The sequence below is a fragment of the Neovison vison genome, chromosome 11, assembly GCF_020171115.1.
Source record: "Neovison vison isolate M4711 chromosome 11, ASM_NN_V1, whole genome shotgun sequence".
In the NCBI taxonomy this organism is placed as follows: domain Eukaryota; kingdom Metazoa; phylum Chordata; class Mammalia; order Carnivora; family Mustelidae; genus Neogale; species Neogale vison.
In genome coordinates, this window is record NC_058101.1 from 6,143,539 (window position 1) to 6,166,223 (window position 22,685).

Sequence of the window (22,685 nt, forward strand, 5' to 3'; positions counted from 1 at the left end):
CGTGTAGGGGTCACGTGGTAGCAGAGGAGAAACGTGAGAGGAAAATGGAGGTTTTCTGAACAGCAGCCCAGGCGGCAGGCGGTGTCACGACCCCTCTTTACTGATGAGAAAACAAGGCACGGAGACGTGTAGTAAAGGGCCCCAAAGCACAGAGCAAGTCAGTTAAGAAACCAGGAATCGAACCCAGACTTCCTGCTTTCAATTGTTTGATCTTTCTAAATGGTAAGGAGCCCATATCAAGCCCAAATATAACTTGGAAGTGAAATTTCTCATTTTATGCCTTCGGTCTGTGTTTTTAGCTTTTGGAAATTCAGCTCAGAAGATTACATATCTCTGATTACATATCCCTACAATTTGAAGTTTTCTGCGTGTCTGTGTACGCATCGGGAGTTCCTCTGGAGTTTGCTTCAGAAAGCTTTGAGTTTTTGAAAGAATGTTGTTCTGGGGCAACCCTGGTCTCAAACACATACCCTTTGAGTTGTGTTTGTTTGTTTTTGTCACCATTGTTGTCTTACCTATTTGTAGTGGTTTGAAGAGTGTCACCCAAAAATTCATGTCATGGAACCTCAGGATAGGACCTTATTTGGAAATAGGGTCTTTGCAGATGTTATTACGATAAGACTTGAAATGAGATCACACTGGGTTAGGGCAAGCCCTCACCCCAGTAAGAATGTCCTTATAAAAGACAGGAAAAAAAAAAAAAGAAAACTAAGTGACACAGGAAAGAAGGTCGTGGGAAGACAGAGGCAGACACTGGAGCTGGTGGCGGCAAGCCAGGAAACACCAGGAGCCGCCAGAACTTGGAAGAGACAAGCAAGATTTCTCTCCTGGGGACCTTGGAAGGGGTGCCCTGCCGACACCTGGATTTCAGACTTCTGGGCTCCAGAAATGTGAGAGAAAGGAATTTCTGTTGTGGTAATTTGATACAGCAGCCCTAGGGCCCTACTACAGCATCCGTCAAGACCTCTCCCAAATCTCTCTCCTTTCCTCCTCTCCATGGCCTTCCGTCCTCACCCAACATGGAGGTGTTCCTCCCTCCTCTGAACCCCGAGAGCACCTGTAGTCTGCCCCGCTGCCGACTTCTTGGGCTTCTGGTGTGTGTGTGTGGCGCTTCTCCAAATGGAAAGTTCGTTTTGTAATCCTTCCTTGAGTCTCTGCCTCTCTCCTGACTGGGCAGTACACACACGGAGTGTTTACTACGTAACTGTTGAATGTATAGTTCCCTGATGATTCTTTCCATTTAATGAATCCATTCAACAAATACTTACTGAGTGCCTATGAGCCACTGGGCATTTTTTCCTTACCTTTGGGATAAATTCATGAGCAAAAAAGACAACACTCTGTCCTCCGTGCAGTTTACTTTCTGGTGAGAATGTCAGCGTATGTGCTGAAATTCAACTGCTCTAGCCCCATGGTGCAGACTGGTTTCTGTAGCTTCTCCCGGCCCTTTGCTGTCCCCAGCCCAGCGGCCAACGCTGGGCCTCTTCTGGCGTCTCTCGGACCTTTCTTGAGACATGCCACGGCCCCGGAGTGATCAGGGACAGCTCAGCTCTCCCAGAATGACTCTCTCAAGCCATCCCACGTCCTGAAGTCCCCTCCGCGCATCGACACGCTTCTGTGAGCTGTGTTGGAGCCGCTTCTGGAAGCTGCATCAATCTGGACGTGAGCCGAGCGCAGCGGAGGGCGTGGGCCGATGCCCGCGTCAGCGTCACTGTCAGTGCAGTGGCCAGTGTCAGCGTGGACCCAAGGTTCCGTCTGGTTCCAGGCAGGTGGCCTCCTGCCACTTTCGCCAGAATCCGTGGCTCATCAGCTGTCCTCTGTGGCAGCCGAAATAAAACCTTCTTTCTTTTCTAAGTGGGGACAAATGCCAGACAGAGGGACCACATGTATGGGGTAAGCGGGGGGGGGGGTGTTTTTATGGGAGAAATACGTAGAAGGAACAATGGTGCTCTCTGGTCTTGTTTTGGTTGCTCAGCCTCAGGGGACATCTGACAGACGAGAGCCAGTCTCTCTGCGGCTAATTTGAGGAGCAGGGGTGGTGGCAGTAAAGAGAACACCAGTGTGTCCGTCAGTCTGTCCTCAGCGCTCCAAGAGTCTGGTAAAATCGCAGGAACTCTTTGCCTCGAACCTGCTGACCCCTGACGTAACTCACTTCCCCACACAATTCTGAAAGAGATTTAAAGGGTTGACCTGGTTTGTTGGGAGAGTTCTGTCTGCTCAGCAAGGAGCAGCTAGAAGTGGCCGTTGGGAACAGGAGGGCTTCCTGGGTCAGTTGCTGATGGGAGGAAATGCGGCTTATCTTCCTCAGTTTCCCATCAAGCATGACCGGATTTCTCATCCTAGTTCTGAAACACTGCGAGTTTCTTTCCCGTCCCGCTTCACTCTTCCTATATGCCTCCGGAGTCCGGGCTGTGCCTCACATCCTCTGAGGTCACCGCTGACCTGTGGGCCTGCCAGCCTGTGGCCATCCGTCATGCTAAGAACCCTGGCACGGGGCTTGGGGCTCTCAGCCAGCAAAGCCTGGCGGCCAGTGACACCCCCGTCCCCCCTCCTTCCCAACCCCCACTGGTCACTGGCTTCTCCTGAGGACCTCCAACGGCTGCCTGCTGACACCAGAGGTAATCTTGTCACAATACCCTGCCCGGAAAGCTGTTGATCTCGGTTGCTTTGTCCCCACCAAACGTTGGCAGGTTGGCAGTGCCTCAGGCAGAGAGTGAGCCAAGAAATTATCCGCCACAAAAGAATATGAACCCAGGTGAATTCGAACATCTGTTTCCTATGTAACGCCCTTCAGAAAGCATGGCATTGTTTGCTTTCAGAATCCGTTCCCAGCAATCCAGGAACACACGATGCCATCCGTGTTGGAGGTGAAGCCGGGTCTTCTCAACGAGGGCAGGAGTCCTTCTCCCTGGACCTCTGGGTCCTGAGGGTTTGCAAAATTGCCAACATTTTAAATATCATGCAGACGGACGTCCTAGCAGACTCTATGAACGCTGATCTTCATAAGAAATTTGGAGTTCTCCACTGAAAGGAGAGAAGTGTGCATGTACTTTATTTAAATCCTCCGAGAATCCAGGACGGGACTGACTAATCCCTGAAGGCAAAGTATATTCATTGACCTGGAATTCAGACCTGCTGTTCTGGAGAACATCCTGCAGCTGGAGATTCCACACCCAGAATGACCAGGGAATGGGCTTGGGGTTACTCAGGCCCTGGAATTTCTTTTTTTTTTTTTTTTTTTTTTTAGGCCCTGGAATTTCCAAGCCCTGAGCAAGTAATACAGTTTCTTGGAATTTTCAATGGTCAAATAGAAATAACAACACTCTCTGTATGGGGCTATGGTGTAGATTCAATGACTGAGCACTTAGAAAGCACTTGAATAGTGTCTAGTATTGAGGAGATATTATTATTAGCTGTTTTTATTACTGTCTTCATTAGGCTCACATTATCAGTCAATTCTCAGGAAATATATTCTATTTGACACGTTGGGTTTTTCATAGAATACAGAAATATGTAATTTCTGCCTATGAAGAGTTTATATCCTAGATTTATTTTTTTAAAGATTTATTTACTTATTCTAGAGAGACCGAGAGCATATAAGCAGGAAGGGCAGAGGGAGAGGGAGAGAGACCCTCAAGGGGACCCTCATTGAGCATGGAGCCCCCAAACAAAGCTTGACCTCACGACCCTGATATCACTACCTGAACTAAAATCAGGATTCAGATACTCAACTGACTGAGCCACCCAGCACCCCAGATCCTAGGAGATTTAAAATGATCGAACCCGCACGGTACTCTTCACTAATTTGTCATGGGGGAGCAGATGAGGAAGGGAAAGCTTTATGGGTTAGGGTTAGGGATAGTCGCGTCTCAGTAACTACCACGATCTCTCCACTACTTTCCAATTGAATCCACGCATTCACTTAAATCTTTTATTCATTTATTAACTCACCAAATTCCTTAACCAATGTTTCTAAAGGCCTTTCTATGTATCAGCAATGAACTTTCAACAGGAAAAGCCCAAGCCATTGTGGTCACAGTATGGAGCGGGAATTATGGTCTGGTGGTGGGACCTGAAATAAGCCACTTTGGGCAAGCAAACCTCTAGGTTCTCGTGAGTGGATAAAGGTAGCCCCAGGGAAGTTTCCAGGAAGTGATGATTGCCTACTTCCATAATGAAACCAAATCCTGTCACACATACAGACATTATTAGATAACTATGCGCTAGGCAGTAGACACAACAGAGTTCATACAATGGTTCAGGGAGCCTAACCCTAGATCTCAGCCCTTTTATGTGCTTCCCCCAGACTCCATGTGAGAGGTTCTTTCGAGGCAGGCTGCTATCACGTCTAGTGGGCATCATACAACCAGAAATCCTCAGAAATCTTGCAACTGCTTAGCAAACCAGTCTTAGGCACCATCACTAAAGACCCAGAGCTCACCAGATTTTCACACCTCATTCATGTAAAGATAGAGGGGACCGTTACAGTATTTTCTAGCCACTCTACCTGCCTCAAATGCCTTCAATTTCACCACTGAAGACCCATTTCTAACATTAGTCATGTGTATTAAAACATCACTAGTTTCCCAATAAAACCCCATTTCTGACACTGAGTATGCTTATTGGAAACCTACTGGTTACTGGTTGAGGTGTGATTACACAACACACATGTTTTAAAATAAATCACGGACGCTAGAACACCCATGCACAAAAAGGACTCCCGGGATGAATGTGACACCATCTGAGATCTGACTGTCAGTTTCCCAGGCCAAAACATTGATGTTGTCCTCACACCACAAAAGGCAAGCTCAAATTACTCAAGTTTTTGGAGCCTGTTCTAAAGCCAGAGAACTCATTTGGGTTAAGTCTCTGCCTTCAGCTCAGGTCATGATCTCAAGGCACTGGGATCGAGCCCCACATCAGGCTCTCTGCTCAGCAGGGAGCCTGCTTCTTCCTCTCTCTCTGCCTACTTGTGATCTCTCTCTCTCTGTCAAATAAATAAATAACATTTAAAAAATAAAATAAAATAAGATAAAACCAGAGAAACAAATGATCTTTTACAAGGAGACCGTAAACTGTTACGCAACTTAGATATTAGTGGGATACACATATTTTCTCCCTGAGCTCCACTTCAAGGGGGAAGTTATCATCGCAAAGCTGCTTGTGAGCATTAAACTCTATAGAAGAGCCTGTGGGTGGCTGGTCTGCAACAGGTATAGACCTGCCGGAAGTACCCGAGGTCATAAACTGGGGTATTTTTCTCCTTATCTGAGCCCCAATGGGCATTGCCAATTGCTGACTTTTGGGGATCTGTGTTCCATCTTTCTTCTGTTCACACAAGAGGCCACTATATAATTCACTGTTTTTACTTACTACATTACCAAGATACCGTAGCTCCAACTCCCCAAATATCCACCTTTTCTTTTTTTTTAAGATTTATGTATTTATTTTATGGAGCGGGTGAGAGAGCACGTGCATGAGTGTGAGGGGCAGAGAGAGAGAGAGAGAATCTCAAGCAGACTCCGTGCTGGGTGAGGAGCCCAACTCGGGGCTCGACCCCACGACCCTGGGATCATGACCTGAGCCGTATCAAGAGTTGGACCCTCAACCAGCTGAGCCACCCAGGCTCCTCTCCATTTTTTCTTATTTGAAACTAGGAGCATAACCCAATTTTTCCACTATGCTCAGACGGGAAGATGGCTTTGAGTGTGTAAGTTACATCAGTTGAAATTCCGGAGGATTCGTTAGACACTGTTCTTTTACTTACAAGCAAAGGAAAACCCAGTTCAAAATGTGTTGGTTTATGTCATTTCAAAGTTTCTGGCTGAGCTGGATCCAAGGGTGCAAGCAATGTCATCAAGCCCGCCCCTGGCTCGGTTCTGCTCCACTTTGGCTTCATCGTCAAGCCGGCTCTGGCTGAGTGGTAGCCTCTGACGGGCCAGGCACACGCCCTTTCAGTTTCGAGTCCAGCTGAATAAACCTTTTTTTCAATAGTTCACTAAAAACTTCTACAGTTAAATGACATTGGCTTGGCTTCGGTTGCGTGGCCATTACTGAGCCGCGGTGGTCAGGGAGACAGAACGCACGGACGGTCCAGACCGCGGTTACATGGCTGCTCCTGAGATCTGCCTTCCGTGCCTGCACAGAGAGCGAGTGTGTCAGATGATGCTGTTGCTGGAAGAAGGCGGGTGGATTCCAGGTGGGCAAAACCCAACAGGTGTTCACCTGGTTTGTTTTTTCTCCCATTTCTAAGGGGGTTGATGTCCTTTGTGCCATGATGTCCAAAAAGTAGGAGGGACGGAGGACACTCTGCCATCTAGGACCCTGGTCTGGCAAAGAGAATGTGCACAAATGACCAAAGCAAACAAGCAAGGATGCATCCTATAGAGTATAGAGGGCAAGTGCAAGTTTAAAGGAAAGGGGATTCCTGGGGTTTCAAAAGATAAAGGAAGGCTTCCTGGAAGAGGTGGCCCTTAAGCCCTGAAGGATACGTAGGATTTTGATAATGGAGGCGGAGGGAGTGACGCTGCCTGGGTGGGGGAGCATTACACACTGGAAAGAGCATAGTGGGTTTGTCTTCGGTGCCCATCAGAGGCTTCAGATGCGGTGTAAGCGATGCAGTAACGGTCCGTGCGATGCCAGCTTGAACTGTGGGTACATGGTGGGTTTGGGCAGCTTTTCCAGGAGGGCTGCCTGGGCAGAGGATAAAGGGGGCTGAGACTCAGGCATTGTGACGATGCCGCATACCTTCCATTTCAGTGTTTTTGAAGGTGTGGGCAGGGATGCCTTTTAAACACGCAGATTTCTGCCCCGGCCGCAGACCTGACAGACTCCCAGTCTCAGAGGGAGTCGGTCCCTAGGCTTGGTGTCTGGGGCTGAGCCCAGGGGGACTGTGGGATGTCCTCCAAGCCCACACTCGCCCCGCCTACCATTTTGACAGGAATGCCCACGTCCAGTCCCGTTACAGCAACGACCTCATAGCCCTTCCAGACTAAGATTCCTCTGCCCTGCCCTACTTTTATGCATCTGGCTAGAGCCCGTGCCCAGGTGTCACAGCCTTGGGGCTGAGAAGACCTAAGACGATGGGGATCCAGAAGTGGGGCAGGGCACAGGCCTCGCCTGACCTTAGGGAAGAAAGTGAGAGTCTTATCAGATCTGCAGAACTGGCCAAGGAGTTCTTCCTGAGCCTGCTCTGTATGGGCACATGGGTACAGACCAAGAAGAGAGGGTTTCAGATTTTGTTTGGAAAAACCCAGACTGCGTGACGTCTGTCGGCACTTGGTCTCCGGGTGGGGGAGGCCTGGCAGGCACGAAACGCAGCCCGTGGCCTCTGATCGTTTGTAGTAGCGGGCGGGTTTGTACTGCAGCTAAATAAACACTTCCATTCAGCACACGTTGCCAATAGCTTACTTTTCTTGCTTGCCCCTGCGCTCTGCACGGCGTAGCCTGAGCACTCTTATTCTAAATTAAAGGCTGTCTCCTCCGCGGAAGAAAGCCCAGGCGTGTTGGTGGTCCTCTGCGGCAGCTTTTCCGAGATCAGGGTCCTCTGCACACCTTGGGGACTGCGCTGGCATTTTTGAGACGGATAAGAGGGGGCTGGGCTGTTTATATTCTTTCTTTGAAAAAAAAAAGTCTTTTTTTATTGTGTTATGTTAGTCATCATAAAATACGTCATTAGTTTTTGATGCAGTGTTCTAAGATTCATTGTTTGTGTACAACACCCAGGGCTATATTGTTTCAGTGGAAGAATCGGCTCCCTTAAAGCTTGCGAAAGCTCCACGGGAAATGGGAGAGAAGCCGAAGGATAGACAAGCCTGGGTGGGCCTTTTCTTTTCCTGCTTGTTAGTGCAGATGCCCCTTGCCTGAGGACCTGGGACACCCAGGTTGGGGGTCCTGGCTGTTGGGCACCCTGCAGTTCTCTACCTAATCACCTCTGAGCCAGACGCAATTCCCAGAGCTGCCTGGAGTCCCCTTCCCAAGGTCAGGATCAGGAGGAGGGCACCCAGGGGCTGTTCCCTACCTGCAGGGCTCAGGGGAATTGCCAACGAGCGCCCCTTTCCAGACTTGGTCTGTGCCTCCTTTGCACCCCGGTGTCCTCTGGGGGCTCGGACGCATGCCACTGGGAGCGGGCACGCTTGGACACAGCTTACGGAAGACAGTCTTTGAGCCCGGGAGCTCCTTCTTCAAGCAGCTGGCTCCCCTCGGCCCCGGGACACCGGTTGTGTTCTTTCCCTAACTCTGCACACTTCCTCCTCCCCATTTCATTGTGTTCTCAATTTTCAGTCCCTTGGAGACCGAAGTGTGAGTCTAATTTCTCCTGTGCGACTCCTAGCGTGGAAATGACTCTTTGCTTTCGGCTTCCTGGATCTGCTGCCAGGCGCGACCTTTGGAATTTCGTGGCTCCGGGCCAGAAACCCTGGTTCTTCCAGCATCCGTTTAAACAGCATGCTTCCGGTGGCAATGCCCTTTGTCTTTCTAACCTTTTTGTCTTCTGGCTCCAAGTTCCAAAGGGGATTTTACTCCCTGGCACGTTGATCCCAGTGCCCGAGGCTGGAAGGGAAGCCTTCATTATGCATTCTTTTTGTGTACAGAGTTGCCAAAATTTTAAAGATTGGCAGTTGGGGAAAATTTCAAAGCTTCTTTTTACAGCTTGAAAAGCCACAGCCTGAAGTCCGACCTTCAGTGCCGTCTTCTGCGTGGGCTAGCTCGCCTTGGGGCGTCTCCTCCAACCTCCGCTCCTTTCTTTCAGCTTCTCCTTGACCTTTGTCCAGTGCCCTGGCCTCCTGGACTTTTTTGAGCTGTTGCCTCTGCCTGGATCACCTCCCCCTAGCCTGTTTTCTCTTTCTGCGTGGTGCGATTCCCACCCATATTCTAGATGTCAGTGCCCTTTCCTAGATGTGTCCCCATCTGATTGACATTCCCCTTACCAGCAGCCGCTGCCCTCCCAACGTGCTCCTTGGAGAAAGAGCCGAATTGGTACAGCTGTATTGAGATATAATTCACATACCATGCAAATCTGTCCATTTAAAATGTCCGATTTAATGGCTTTTAGCATAGTCACAGAGTTGCACAGCCATCCCACAATCAATTCCTGAATATTTTCATCATCCCACAACCCCATTCCATACTCCTTAGCTGTCTGCTCTTGGCCCCCCATTTTCTCCAGCCCTAAGAAACGGTCATCTACTTTCTATCTCTTTAGATTTGCCTAGTCAGGACATTTCGTATAAATGAAATCACACTATATGGGGTCTTTTGTGACCGACTTCTTTCATATAAAATAGCATTTCCAAGGTTCATCCGTGTAATTACTTGTAGCCAGAGGCACATTTTGAAAGCATTATAACATCTGTGAAATAAGGGTGCATCTTCAAAGCAGCGGTGTGCATAGCTTAATTAGCAGCAACTTTCCTCTTTTAGTAAGACTTAAAATAATGGTGCCTCTTCCAATCAATGGCGTCAAATTCAACAAAATGTTGTATTTATGTGTCTGCTTTACCTCCGAGGACAACCAGCCCTGCAGCCAACTCATTTGTTTATGTGTCTATCTTGTCTCATAAACTGTGGACTCCAGAAGGATAGCACCTGTCTCTTAATTGTCTTTGCGTGCTTCAAACGACCTCACATAGCACTTGGCTTTTGGAAGTGCTCGGTAAACATGAAGGGTATGTTCTACTCAGAGACGCATTCATTGATCATAACATGGCAGAGCAGGAGAAAGGCACAAAACCTTCACGCACACTTGGTGAGAGCATGTAAGTGTGCCTGTGATTCTTAAGTTTTTGGTGACTGATACAGTTACTTAACTAAACATTTAGGCACCTACTATGTGGAGGTCCTGGGTTCTAAGCAGACAGTGTTACAGAAATGATCAGGACATACTCCCTCTTCCAAGGAACTCGTATTTTGGAAAGACCTTTGTATAAATGGTAATACAACAAGAAGAATGGGTAAGTGCGGTGTAGGGGCTACCAACACCACGCGACAGAGAGGCAGAAGAAGCTGTTTAGACGGCGGTACCTGTCCTTAACAGGCAGCCATTGAGAATACAGGCTTCCTAGTCTGACAGTCCTGGGTCCTGCCTTTCTCTGTGACCTTGTGATCAAGGTTGAATTGAATTCTCTGTGTCTCTGTGTCTCTAGTTTTTTAATCTGTAAAATGGATGTCATGAAAGTATGTGTCTCTTACAGTTCCAAGAGCCAAATAAGACCACAAATGTAGTATCTCTGATATTAATAAGTGCTCAGATGAACAGTAGTTATTCTTGTGAATTTTAGATTATCCCACCTGGTGGGATTTCAGACATTATTTCTCCAGCCCTCATCTGACATACCTGATTTTATGCTTTGGGAGCCCGAGCACTCAGTGGCTTACCCTTTAGCTGGCAGTGTGGAGTGGGTTTCCAGGAAGGGAGACGTTGGAAGCATGAGACATTAAATGGCCACACATTTTTGGCAAGATGGGCACTTTGGAGGTGCGTTTGGGAGGCTCGTTCCTCTAGCGTCACCCCTGTCCCTCCTTCTTTCTTTCTATATTATTTTAGTTATTATTATTTATTTAATTATTTATTATTGTTTATTTATTACTTTGCTTATTTTAATGGGGTCTTCATACTCATGTATGTAAAATGTGCCTGTATTTGTTTTTCTTTTTAAGATTTTATTAATTATTTATTTATTTGATGGGGGTCAGAGGGACACAAGCAGAGGGAGTGGAAGAGGGAGGAGCAGCCTTCCCAGAGCGGGGCACCCGATGCAAGGCTCGATCCCAGGACCCTGAGATCATGAGCTGAGCCAAAGGCAGACGCTTAACAACTGAGTCACCCATTGGACCAGATCTTAGCCGGAATGTCTCAGCCCAGTCTGGGGCATAAGCTCTCGTTCCTTCCTGGGCATTATTTTTAATTTTCTCAACTAATACGTTCATTCCCTGGACAGTCAAGGGTGAGGTTTCTGCATTTCTGTTCCTCAAGTACCTAGCTAGATGGGCAAAGGAGTTCTACTTAAGTTTTTAGTTGCTTTTTTTTTTCTTTAACTTTTCACTTTGAAATACTGACAAGTATTTTTGAATGAAAGAATGAATGGCTACATTTGAAATGAATTATGAATAAATGCACAAACAAATGGTTACAAGGTTGGCTATCCTGTTCAGCTCCCTGAACAAATTATATCTGTGCTCTAAGGAGAAAATCAGGCATAGAATAAAACTAAAAGAATGACATTCCTTTATTATCATTTTTTTCAGTTTTATGAATATCATTGTCTACCACTATTCAATCAGCAGAGCTAGAATGATTGGGTTTGGATAGTCGGTTTCTTTTCTAATAGACACGGAAAACAGTGTTTGACATTTCTGCTAACTTGACAGACTAATCAAGCTGTTGGTCCCAAAGCTACAGATCTTTGTTTATGAGAAGGTGCCAAAAGATACAGAAAGCTAAGAAGTGTTTTTGGGAACTAGGACTCTGCTGTCCTCTCCGTCTGAATAGAGGAAGGGGTGGCCATCAGTCTCTTAAACCTGGGTCTGAGCACAGGAAGGGCCCTGTGTACACCACCAGGATCCGGTTCTACTAAACAGGGGGCATGAGCATTGACTCGGTTAATAGAAAATGGGACAGAAAATCGAAACGGATAGTACTTGAAGCAAGATAAGGTTCCCTCCGTTCCCACACAGAACACGCTCCGGAGGAAGGAGCCCAAGGGCAAGACGAGCTCCAAGGAGATTCCTTTCCTGGGCCCTCAGTTTCCCAGAGGGGCGGCTGGGGCTCCAGCTGCCATCTGGAGGGACAAGAAGGAGGTGAAAACCTTAAACCACTTGCTTTTATGTTTCTTGAAGTTGGCAAAAAAACCTCTTTAATGGATATTTCAGAGCGTAACCATGGTGACAGCTCCAAAGAGGCCAGGAAAGGTGCTCTTGACGCTAGGTCTGTTGCATCCCTTGAACAACACAGAGGGACACCAAGAAGGAAAGGCAGAGTGAGTGCAGGGACAGCGGGCGGCAGTCTCCGCCCTAAGAGCGTAAGGTCTCCGTAGCTGCCCAGAGTCATGGGCTCCGTGTGGATGGGGATTGGGGTGCGGGGTGGGGGGGCTAGTTGGCGGATCCCAGGCACTTTCTGCCTGGAAATGCGCCCATGCAAAGTGCTGACCTTGGAGGTAGCCCCACTCCTTCCCCACAGCCCCCGTGGGAATGGTCTACCAGGCTTTGCCCCAACCCCTTGGAGGTCCCCACTCTCGCCCTGGGATCTCTTGTGAATGCAACAGGAGGATCTCCTCCCTCCCCTTCACCCCGTGACCATTTTCCTTTGAGATTAGCTGTAAACCTAGGCTCAGGCCCTTAGTAAACATGTAATCTTGGCCAAGGGAATGCTCATCTCCGCACCTCACTTTCCATACCCCTAAATGTTAATAATATATAATAATAACACATAATGATACCCAGGCGCAACACCAAACACGTACTGGAGACAAATGCTAACTACTTGCTCAGCCACACGGGCTGTGGGAAGGCGGCACTGCCCGTGAACGAGCCCTTGGGCGATTCCAAACTTCCCCCATTCTCTGATCCAATTCTGGTTTTGTTAATAATGCCAGAATTTATTGAGAGCATACAGTGCGCCAGGCACTATTCTAACTGTTTTGTGTGTTTGAATCTCACAACAGCCCTATGAACTAACCAGGACTATCCCCATTTTACAGAGAAAGGTCAGGTCAGGTGCCAAAGCTCTCCAGGCCGGGAAATAACAGAGCTGGGCTGTGGACACAGGAGTCTGGCTCGGAGAGCCTCACTGCTGATGAGGGAGCAGGAGGCTGGCTGAGGACGGAGCAGGGGCTGGCGCCTTGCACCCCCTCTCCACCCACTGCCCTTGGTAATATGTGTGACATTTCACAGGCACCCCTGACTGCCCTAAAAGAAGAGCAAATGGTTATTTTGCAGAGATCACAGTCCCGCAAGGCAGGAGTCTCTCTTGGTTTACAAATGTCCTTGAGATTTACAACAAAGAAGTTACCTTATCAATAGCCCAATTTCCAAAGACACATAACTCAGTTCCTCAAGCCCTAACGTCACCCTCCCCTCCATAAAAAATTCGAAGGAGACGGAGGTAGAAGGAAAAGTAAATAAAGTTAAATTTCTTTTAAAACCTAAATCTCACTGACAGGGACATTTGATTAGCAATAATCGCGCCTCGGATAAACCTCATTGGCTACGATACTGCTACTGAGCAAAGCTGACAGGGACATTTGATAGCAGGAATGGAACATTCCACCAGGAGACTCCCCAATTGTCTTTATGTTAGTGCCTCATTAGAGGGAAAGTGACCTTGGCTTGATAGTAACCAGGCCTTCAATATCCTGACAGTCTTCTTTGCCCCAATAGCCCTTCTGAACACCCCTTTGTCCTCACCTACCCTACTCCTGTGTATATAACCAGACACTCCTCACAGGCCCTGGGCAGCCGCGTCTCTGCCTGCCCACGGGTCCTGTCCCCGTGTGTGCTCTAGTAAACCACCTTTTTGCACCAGAGACGTCTTAAGAATTCTTTCTTTAGCCGTCAGCTCCGAACCTCACCCCACCGAACCTCACCTAAGTTCAAGAACCTCATCACTGCCAGTGACCAGACCTCCCTAGAGCCTTCCTCCCACCGTCTCTGCTGTTGAAGATCTTCATCAAAGCTTTGTAATGTAGCCAGGATCTGAGCTTTCCAAGGCCCCCCACCCCGTCCTGCCCTCCCAATCCTTTATCTTCGTAACTTTATCTCTTACAAAATCCTTTTAGCGCTTTTGCTCAAGTTAATGATCAGTTATTCAACAAGTATTTGTGTCAGGTCTCAGTCTTTCTCTTGTTCACAGTCTTGTTAGAGAGATAAGAAATGAAAAGACAATTACAAGTCACCTGACAATTCAGCAAATGTACTTCTGCTTTGTGCATCCAAAACAATGGAAGCAGGGACTTGAGCCACGTCCCACGTGCATAGCAGCATTAGTCACATTAGCCGGAGAGTGGGACCGCCCACGAGTCCACGGATGGGTCAGTAGATAAACAGAATGTGGTGTATGCATACAATGGATTATGATTCAGCCTTAAAAAGGAATGAAATTCTGACACATGCTACGGCATGGATGAATCTTGAAGGCATTGTTCGAAGTGAGATAAGCCAGACACCAAAGGAGAAATGATGTACGGTTCCACGTAGATGATGTACCTAGAACAGGCAAATTCATAGAGACCGAGAACAGAACAGTGGTTGGTAGGGGTTGGGAGAAGGGCAAGTGGCGATTTAGCGTTTAACGGGCACAGAGTTTTCGGTCTGGGAAGATGGAGAAGTTCGGGAGACAGTTGGTGGTGATGGTTGTCAGTGTGTGGGTGTATCAAGTCACACGACTGCACCCGCTAAGAAAAGGCTGTGCGTGCGCGGAGGCTGCGAGTCGAGCGCAGGCCTGGGCGGCTTCGCCGGGTCATCTGTCAGGTCGCGGATGGGACCTTTGCCTATCTCCTCAGTTCTTTTTCCTTGGTGGGTCTCCAAGCCTTTCCTTCTCTTGGTCCTCAGGGTGGGGGTGTGGGGAACAGTAGGGGGCCGGGAGGCTGCAGGCAGAGTAGCTTGTAACCACAGGGGAGGTGGGCGTCCTGGACAGGGGCAAAGTGTAGACAGACGGGCACAGCGGCGGAGGCGTGACGCCTGTACTGCGGTCTCAGCCGTCGGGGGGGCGAGTGGAGAGGGCCGTGATTGGGGATAGTTGAAGAAAGGCAGGCAGGGACAACCACCCCCTTCCCCCACCCCCACCCCAAGAGGAAACCACCCTTAAAAGGATTTTACACCACCCGAGGAGGAGCCTCCACCCTTTCCCACGTGATAGATAGATGACAAAAACCGGATTGGGTGACCAGCCCTGGACTTAGAAATTCCTGGCCTCACCCTGCCAGGTCTCCTCGCTTTCCAGGGCCTTTGTGCTCGCAGTTTGCAGGCGCTCAATCAGGTTTGCTTGGCTGCGCACCGCTCTGGTCCGGTCTCGGTCCGCTCTCGGTCCGGTCTCGGTCCGCTCTCTTCCTCGTTCTTCCAGGGGGTGTGAGAAGAACCACGGGCAGCAGACTGGAGTCCCGCAGTAATGGGGACCGGAATGACGGGGGCAAGAAGAGACGGAGAGAAGCGTAGGGACCGGAGGTTTGATAGAGTTTAGTTAGCATGAAAGGCACCCACAGAGGTCACCCAGATTCCGAGTCTGGGGATGGGCGTCCCACTACTGACATGTGGACTGCAGGTGGGAATGTGTGTGGTTTAGGAGAGTGAGGAGCTCTGTTTTCCATTTTGGGGTATGAGGAGTTGGAGGTCCTTATATCCGAGCAGCCAGCTAACCTAGCGGAAATACCAGTTTTAATTTTACACAGCAGCGACTCAGGAGGACACACTAGGAGAGCTGATGGAGATTGGGGGGGGGGAAGGAGAAAGGAAAGTGGGATTCAGAAACCTTCCAAAGAGAATATAGGACCAGATGTACAGCTTGCGTAATTTTGTGCAAGTTTGGTTTCTGATTTATGTTTATTTTTGGCCAGTAGCCCACACTTTGTTTCTCTTGGTTCTTAATAGCGAAATCACTGATTGGGATCCAGAACCAGGAGTGTGAAACCCAAGCCAGCATTCCAGTGCTTGCAAGGATAAAACAAGAGCCTGTAGGTCTTGGAGTTGGTTTTTTTTTTTAAGATTTTATTTATTTATTTGTCAGAGAGATCACAAGCAGGCAGAGTGGCAGGCGGAGGCAGAGAGAGAAGCAGGCTCCCTGCTGGGCAAAGAGCCCGATGCCATGCGGGACTCCATCCCACACGACCTGAGCCGAAGGCAGCAGCTTAACTGAGCCACCCAGGCATCCCTAGATCTTGGTTTTTAAAATGCGCTCCTAATACTGTCTCCTTGCTTTTTCCCTTTCTGAGCTAGACTTCCCTTATAAAGCACTTTCACTGGGGAGATATTTCCATTATTTATTATGTTCTGTTTTTAGATTATGTGGCGCTCCTTCTTGTACCAACTACCACTAGGGCTGCCGTCTTCAGACACTACTTCTGGGGACACCAAACTGGCCTCAGCCTGTCCGGTCTGTCCCCTCCTTCCGCCAGCCCCCCTCAGGCTTGTGGATTCAACCCCATCAGTCAGTAAACTCGTACCTTCCTCCTTCTGCCCGAGCTCGGGACTGTCTTTCCGTACAAGCTAGCCTGCTTCTGGGGTTTTCCAGAGCAGAAAAGTGAAGACAGTAAAGATCAAGGCTTGGGGACGCTCACGTTTGGGGCACTGTTGCATTGCTTATCAGTTTGTGTGACGACAAAAACCCAGAGACAACCTTGTGTTTGTGTGCTGTGTGGCAGTAGACTGAGTGCTTTTACGTTCATTATCTTATTATCACCGCCGGGCCTCAATTTCTTCATCTGTGAAATGGGGATAAACGTCTACTCATCTTTCATACTTCACACACGTGTGAAGAGTGTGGCTGATAAGAAGACAGGAGAGCCTGTGGGAAAGGACCAGATCCGATTTTTAAAGAACACGTATAGTATTAAACTTGTAGCTCGTGTTTCTGGGGCTCCTCAGCCGCTACTCTCCTATTTTTCTTTTTTTCAAAGGAAACTGCCAGCTCTGATTCCAATGCTCTTTTACATGAATAATATTAATTATAATAAAACTCCATTTATCAAACACTTACTAGAGCAGATAATAATTATGTTAAGAATCCCATTTAATTCTCAGCCTTGAGGCGCCTGGGTGGCTCAGTCTCTAAGGGGCTGCCTTTGGCTCAGGTCATGATCCCAGGGTCTTGGGATGGAGCCAGGCGTCTGGCTTCCTGCTCAGCGGGAAGCCTGCTTCTCCCTCTCCCACTCCCCCTGCTTGTGTTCCCTCTCTCACTGTGTCTCTCTCTGCCAAATAAATAAATAAAATCCTAAATCTTCAAAACAAATCTTAAAATCTTAAAAACAAACAAATAATATAAATATATAAATAAAAATAAATAAATACATAAATAAAATCTTTTTTAAAAAGCTGAAGGCTGAGTACCAATATGCCCATTTTACAGGTGAGGACGTAGAGGCTCAGAGAGGTTAAAAGAGCCAGCGTTAATTCCCACGCTGACGAAGTGGCAGATACACGGTTATAACCACATAACCACATTCAATGTGGATCTGGGGCCTCTGCCCTGAACCACTACAACTGACTGACTCACTCGCTCTCTGCTTTTCAAAGCAACTTCTTCTTCCCTCTTCCCCCTCTCCCTCCTCCTCCATCCCTTTCCTGAAAGCATCTTTACCCTCAGGCCTTGCAAGTGTCTATTTTGGAAACCACAAGTAAATCAAAGAAATCTTTGATTTCTTCAGATGCTCTCCACAAGCTTGGGGCAAGTCCTGAGTGCGGGGTGCAGAGGTGGGGGCCGTGGGAGGTAAGGGGTTAACTGGCCAAAGACAAGCACATTTGACTCTTCGCAGGGAAGGATAAGATAGGAGCGGACAGACAGACAGATGCACAGAACCGGCTCTGAGCAGACCTCCCCGCTCTGCTTTCAGCCTCCCAATCCCCAAACTCCTCCCTTTTGACAGGGATGTTTTCCACCCTGGATCTGTATGGCTTGGGGGCCAGCCGGAGGAGGGAGGGCCTGGGGGCCCAGCCGGAAAGGGGGCCGGGGAGAGGAGGAAGATTAGGGAAAGCAGCTGGAACTCATCTCCTGGGACAGGCCAGGAAGGAGGCCCAGGCCCTGGGAAATCTGCTCGCCTCCTGTGATGCACCCCCCCATCCCCGCCCCCTCCCCCAGCTTCCTTTACAGTCTGCGTGAGCCAAGGGCTCCAACCATTTGTGACAGCCCCTCACAACAGGCACGACAGACGGCCCAGCAGAGACCCCGCTGGGAGAGAAGACATGCTTTGAGCTCCAAGGAGCCCACTGCCAAAGCTTAGAGGTGTCCTTCCAAATGCCAGCATCGCAAATCAGGAAAAAAAAAAACCCAATCTCTGGGTGTGCGTGACTCTCTCTGGCCAGCAACTATGTGGATATTTAGTGCCAAGGGACAGTAAAGGTTCGGAACTGCATGGGAGGAGAATGTCAAAGCTTCAGAATTTCTGTAAACACGAGCTCCAGAGGCGTCAGGGGAGCCCAGGAGCCCATGTGTAAGGAAAGGAACCAGGAAATGAATTTAACTGAACGAATGTGGGGAGACTAAGGGTATCCTCAAAGGAAGGTCTGAAAGTCATTCCAGACTTGTATTAAATTCAGAGGAAAATTAGGTCATTCTGGAATCATCCTTGGACTGCACATGAGGTCAGGAGAAACTATTTTAGAAAACAGACCCTATCGTGTGCTATTAGAATAAAAATAAATCCCAAACTTCCTGCCATGGCCTGCAGACCTCATGACGGACCCCTGCTGATGTGTTCCCTCCCCTAACCCACCCCAGGAGCTGAACCCTTGCTGGCCTTCTTGGGTCCTGAGAGCTTCAAACTTAAGACCTTTGCATCTGCTACTCCCTTTGGCTAGAAAAATGTTGGCCTCAGCTTACGATACTGCTTTTCAAATTACAAGTCATGGCCAATCAGTGGGTAATGCAATGAGTTTAGGGGGTCATAACCAGTTTTTTAAAAGGAGAATTTAAATATAATAGAAATATCAGAATATGCCATAAAATAAGGATGGGTATTATTTTTACGAAATACATATGTGTGCTTGTGTGTCCTGGATTATGATGTAAAATAAAATTCTTACTAATGAGTCTCAGTTCATAAGCTTTGATAGTCACTGACTTAAGAGTTGGTGTTGGATAATTTAGACTCCTTTTTATGTATTTTTAAAAAGATTTTATTTATTTATTTGACAGACAGAGATCACAAGTAGGCAGAGAGGCAGGCAGAGAGTGAAAAGGAAGCAGGCTCCCTGCTGAGCAGAGAGCCCAACTCGATTCCAGGACCCCTGAGATCACGACCTGAGCCAAAGGCAGAGGCTTAACCCACTGAGCTACCCAGGTGCCCCTAGACTTTTTTTCCCCCCTAACCAGGAACTCTGTTGATTTACTTTCTGATTTCTCTATAGAGGCATTATTATGAATATTCGATAGAAATGAAGAAATGAATTCAGTCCGGTCTCAAAGATCTTTAACAAGGTTTAAGAGGTTTTCATGTATCTTACTTGAAAAAATGGCTAGTGACTTATGTCTCCATGTTGTATGGCCTTGTGGTACTCGTAGGAGAATGGCTATGTGTGGGATCCATGATTAAAAGTTCTGGGCCAGGGGCGCCTGGTGGCTCAGTGGGTTAAAGCCTCTGCCTTCCGCTCAGGTCATGATCTCAGGGTCCTGGGATCGAGCCCCGCATCAGGCTCCCTGCTCACTGGGAAGCCTGCTTCTCCCTCTCCCTCAGCCTGCTGCTCCCTCTGTCTCTCTGTGTCAGATAAATAAAATCTTAAAAAAAAAAAAACAACACACAAAAGTTTGGAGGCAGATACCGCTCTTCAGCCAACCCAGCAACCTTTCCCAAACTCCTGTTCACTTGTCGTGTTTTCTGCAGACAGATGAAAGTAAATATCGCACTTTCTAGACTCCCTTGCAGCTAGAGCGGCCATGAGACACATACCTGGTCAAAGATGTAAGTGGAAGTCTGTTCAAATGTTGCTGAAAAAATTTTAACTTTTCTAAGAAGACGCTCTGGTTGGCATTGCCTCCATCTCTTCTTTCCTTCCTCCCCTGAACAAAGATGTGGTGCCTGTAACTGTTTTGGGTCAGCAGCTGCCATCTTTTTTTGTTTTTTTGTTTTTTAAATAAGATTTTAAAATTTATTTTTGAGAGAGAGAGCGTGAACATGCACAAGCGGGCGAAGGGGCAGACGGAGAAGCAGACTCCTGCTGAGCAGGGAGTTTGATGCAGGACTCAATCCCAGGACTTTGAGATCAAGACCTGAGCTGAATGCAGATGCTTAACTGACTGAGCCACCCAGGTGCCCTTGCAGCTGCCATCTTTTGATGATGAACGAATGTTCTAGAAAGTCACAGAGATGCTGGTTTTCACTGGGGATTCTGCAAGCTCTGCTTGTGTCATATTTGCTGATGTCCCAATGGCTAAAGCCAAGCTCAGAGTTAATGGCAGTGGACTACACAAGGGTGTGGATACCAGAAAATGTGATTTCTTGGAACTATTAATATAACAATTTGCTACTTCCTTCCTCAAATACTTTATTTTCATCTGTTGAAAAATTGTTGTATTATACTCATTTTATTAAAATAAGACACTTGACTGTCATCTCCAAAAAATTATTGTAATAAATATGCAAATCTATGATATCTATGTGAATGGTACTTTTTTAGATGTAGGGTTGTGGTGCAGTGCACACTCTGCACAACCACACTTAGTGACCCTAACAACTCTTTGTGTGTGAAGGTTAGTTTCAAGCTTTATGTGTCTTTGGTACTTCACATCTAATATGATGCCTGACATTTTATAAATATGTCTTCTGTCAATTTCTCCAAATTCCATTTGCCTACCACAGGGTTGCCAGAGTTAACTTTTAAAGCAAAATAACAATAGCAACAAGTATATTTTGAACCCATCTAACGTTCCAGGCACTGTGCTAAGTAGCTCATTTAATCCTCAAAATAACCTTAGGAAATAAGTATCTTTATTATTCCCATTTTATAGGTGTGAAAATTGAGATTTGGACATAGGTAGCCTGCCACAAATCATGCAGCCAGCACAAGGACAGAACCAGAACTCAGGTCTGTTAGCCTGAAGCACATGTCGGGCATCCCCTGAGTAGCATTTCTCACACTGAGATCTCTGGACCACCTGCATGAAAATTATGCAAGGTACTGGTCAAATGCAGAGCCCGAGCCATACCCTAGACTTACTGAAGCTTGGACTTCTTCGCATGGTTTCCGAGGTTCCTCATAATTTGGTCTTTGCGCCCATCCAAGTTCATCTTGGCCCTCTCCACGGCCCCTGTGCCCCCACGCACACACTGCGGATTTACACAGAGGTGTTTGCCGTACTTGGAATGGGCTGGCCCCTTACCTTGAACTCCCACGATTCCTTCTTGGAATAACGCCACTTCCGCTTCTTCCCACTTGCCCAGTCTGGTGAAACTCCTTGTATCCTTCACATTCCGGTTTAAAAGGTGGCTTCTCTGAAAAACCTTTCCTGTTGCCCTTTGACAGACTGGATGCTGCTTCTTTGGAGCTTTCCCTGGGACTTCACAGATAGCTCGACACCACACTTACCAGCAAGTCTGTTTACTTTCCTCTTCTCACACATCACTTGCTGTGTCCTCCGTGGGGCATTTAGTAAGTCTTCTTGTCGTGTCTTCTTTTTTGGGTATAATTGACATATAACATTAGTTTCAGGTGTATGACATAATGATTCAATATTGTATGTATTGCAAAATGATCACAGTAAGTCTAGTTAACACCCATGGCCGTAAGTTACAAAATTTTTTTCTTTTAAGGACTTCCAAGATCATCTCTCTTAGCAACTTTCAAATATACAACACAGTATTTTTTTTAAATTTTATTTATTTATTTATTTATTTGACATACACAGAGAGAGAGAGAGCGAGAGGGAGTTGTGAGCATACAAGCAGGGGGAGATGCCCAATGTGGGGCTCGATCCCAGATCCATGGGGTCGTGACCTGAGCTGAGGGCAGATGCTTAACCAACTGGGCCATGCAGGCGCCCCTCTAATATGCAACACAGTTTTATTAACAGTAGTGATCATGCTGTATATTTACATTCCGATTATTCACTTATTATATAACTGGAAGTTTGTACCTCAGTAAGTCTCAATAAATGCTTTTCAATAAAGTCAAATGCTTTAAAACAGTATTTCTAATGTAAAAGTCATAATTTAGTAATAAACTAGATTATATAATCTCACATTATACTAAAAAAGAACCCACGCACAGCCACAAAGCAAGACAATTGTTAAAAAGCAGAAAATGGGGGGTGCCTGGGTGGCTCAGTGGGTTAAGCCTCTGCCTTCAGCTCAGGTCATGATCCCAGGGTCCTGGGATTGAGCCCCACATCAGGCTTTCTGCTCAGCGGCCCCCTCTCTCTCTGCCTTCCTCTCTGCCTACTTGCAATCTCTGTCAAATAAATAAAATTAAAAAAAAAAAAAGCAAAAATGGGAAGAGGTAAGAGGTGGTTTTCTCGACTTATAAAGGGAAATTCAGAATATTTTATTCTAAATGTTAGTATTTAGAGCAAACAGAATCAAGAATATTTACTTGTTTTTATGCTATTTTATTATAGAAAAGTGAAATCTATGCAAAAGTGGAAAAACCAGCACTGATTACCTGAGGACCTTTTGCCCAGCTCCACTAGTTGCCAACATTCTTCTGTTCTTTCAAATGACGCCAATTCTGAAACACTTGTATTAATTCAAAAAGAGAGCCAAAAAAGACAATTAGCTTAATTTAAAAATACTCTTGTGTGCGCTGTGGCAAAACCAGTCATGCTTTAGAAAAAATGACATTCACAGCCACCATCTGGTCATCAGCGAACACCCAGCGGCAGGAACCCACCGTCTTCCACTCCTGGTGTTACTAGGGAGATGGGAGTGGGGGACTCGGACTGCCCCAGCCCCGGGGCGGGGCTGACAGCTCAGGGGCAGAGGGGAATCAAACACTCTGCCTTTGCCACTCAAACTTACCAGTAGCTGGTTGAAAGCTAGATAAGAAGAACT

The 22,685-nt window shown here is 47.3% G+C and overlaps 1 pseudogene; it reads right to left on the reverse strand.

The window, feature by feature from the left end:
• Positions 1-13,117: 13,117 nt before the first annotated feature.
• On the reverse strand, positions 13,118-13,227 carry LOC122890665 (annotated as a pseudogene).
• Between the last annotated feature and the right edge of the window lie 9,458 nt (positions 13,228-22,685).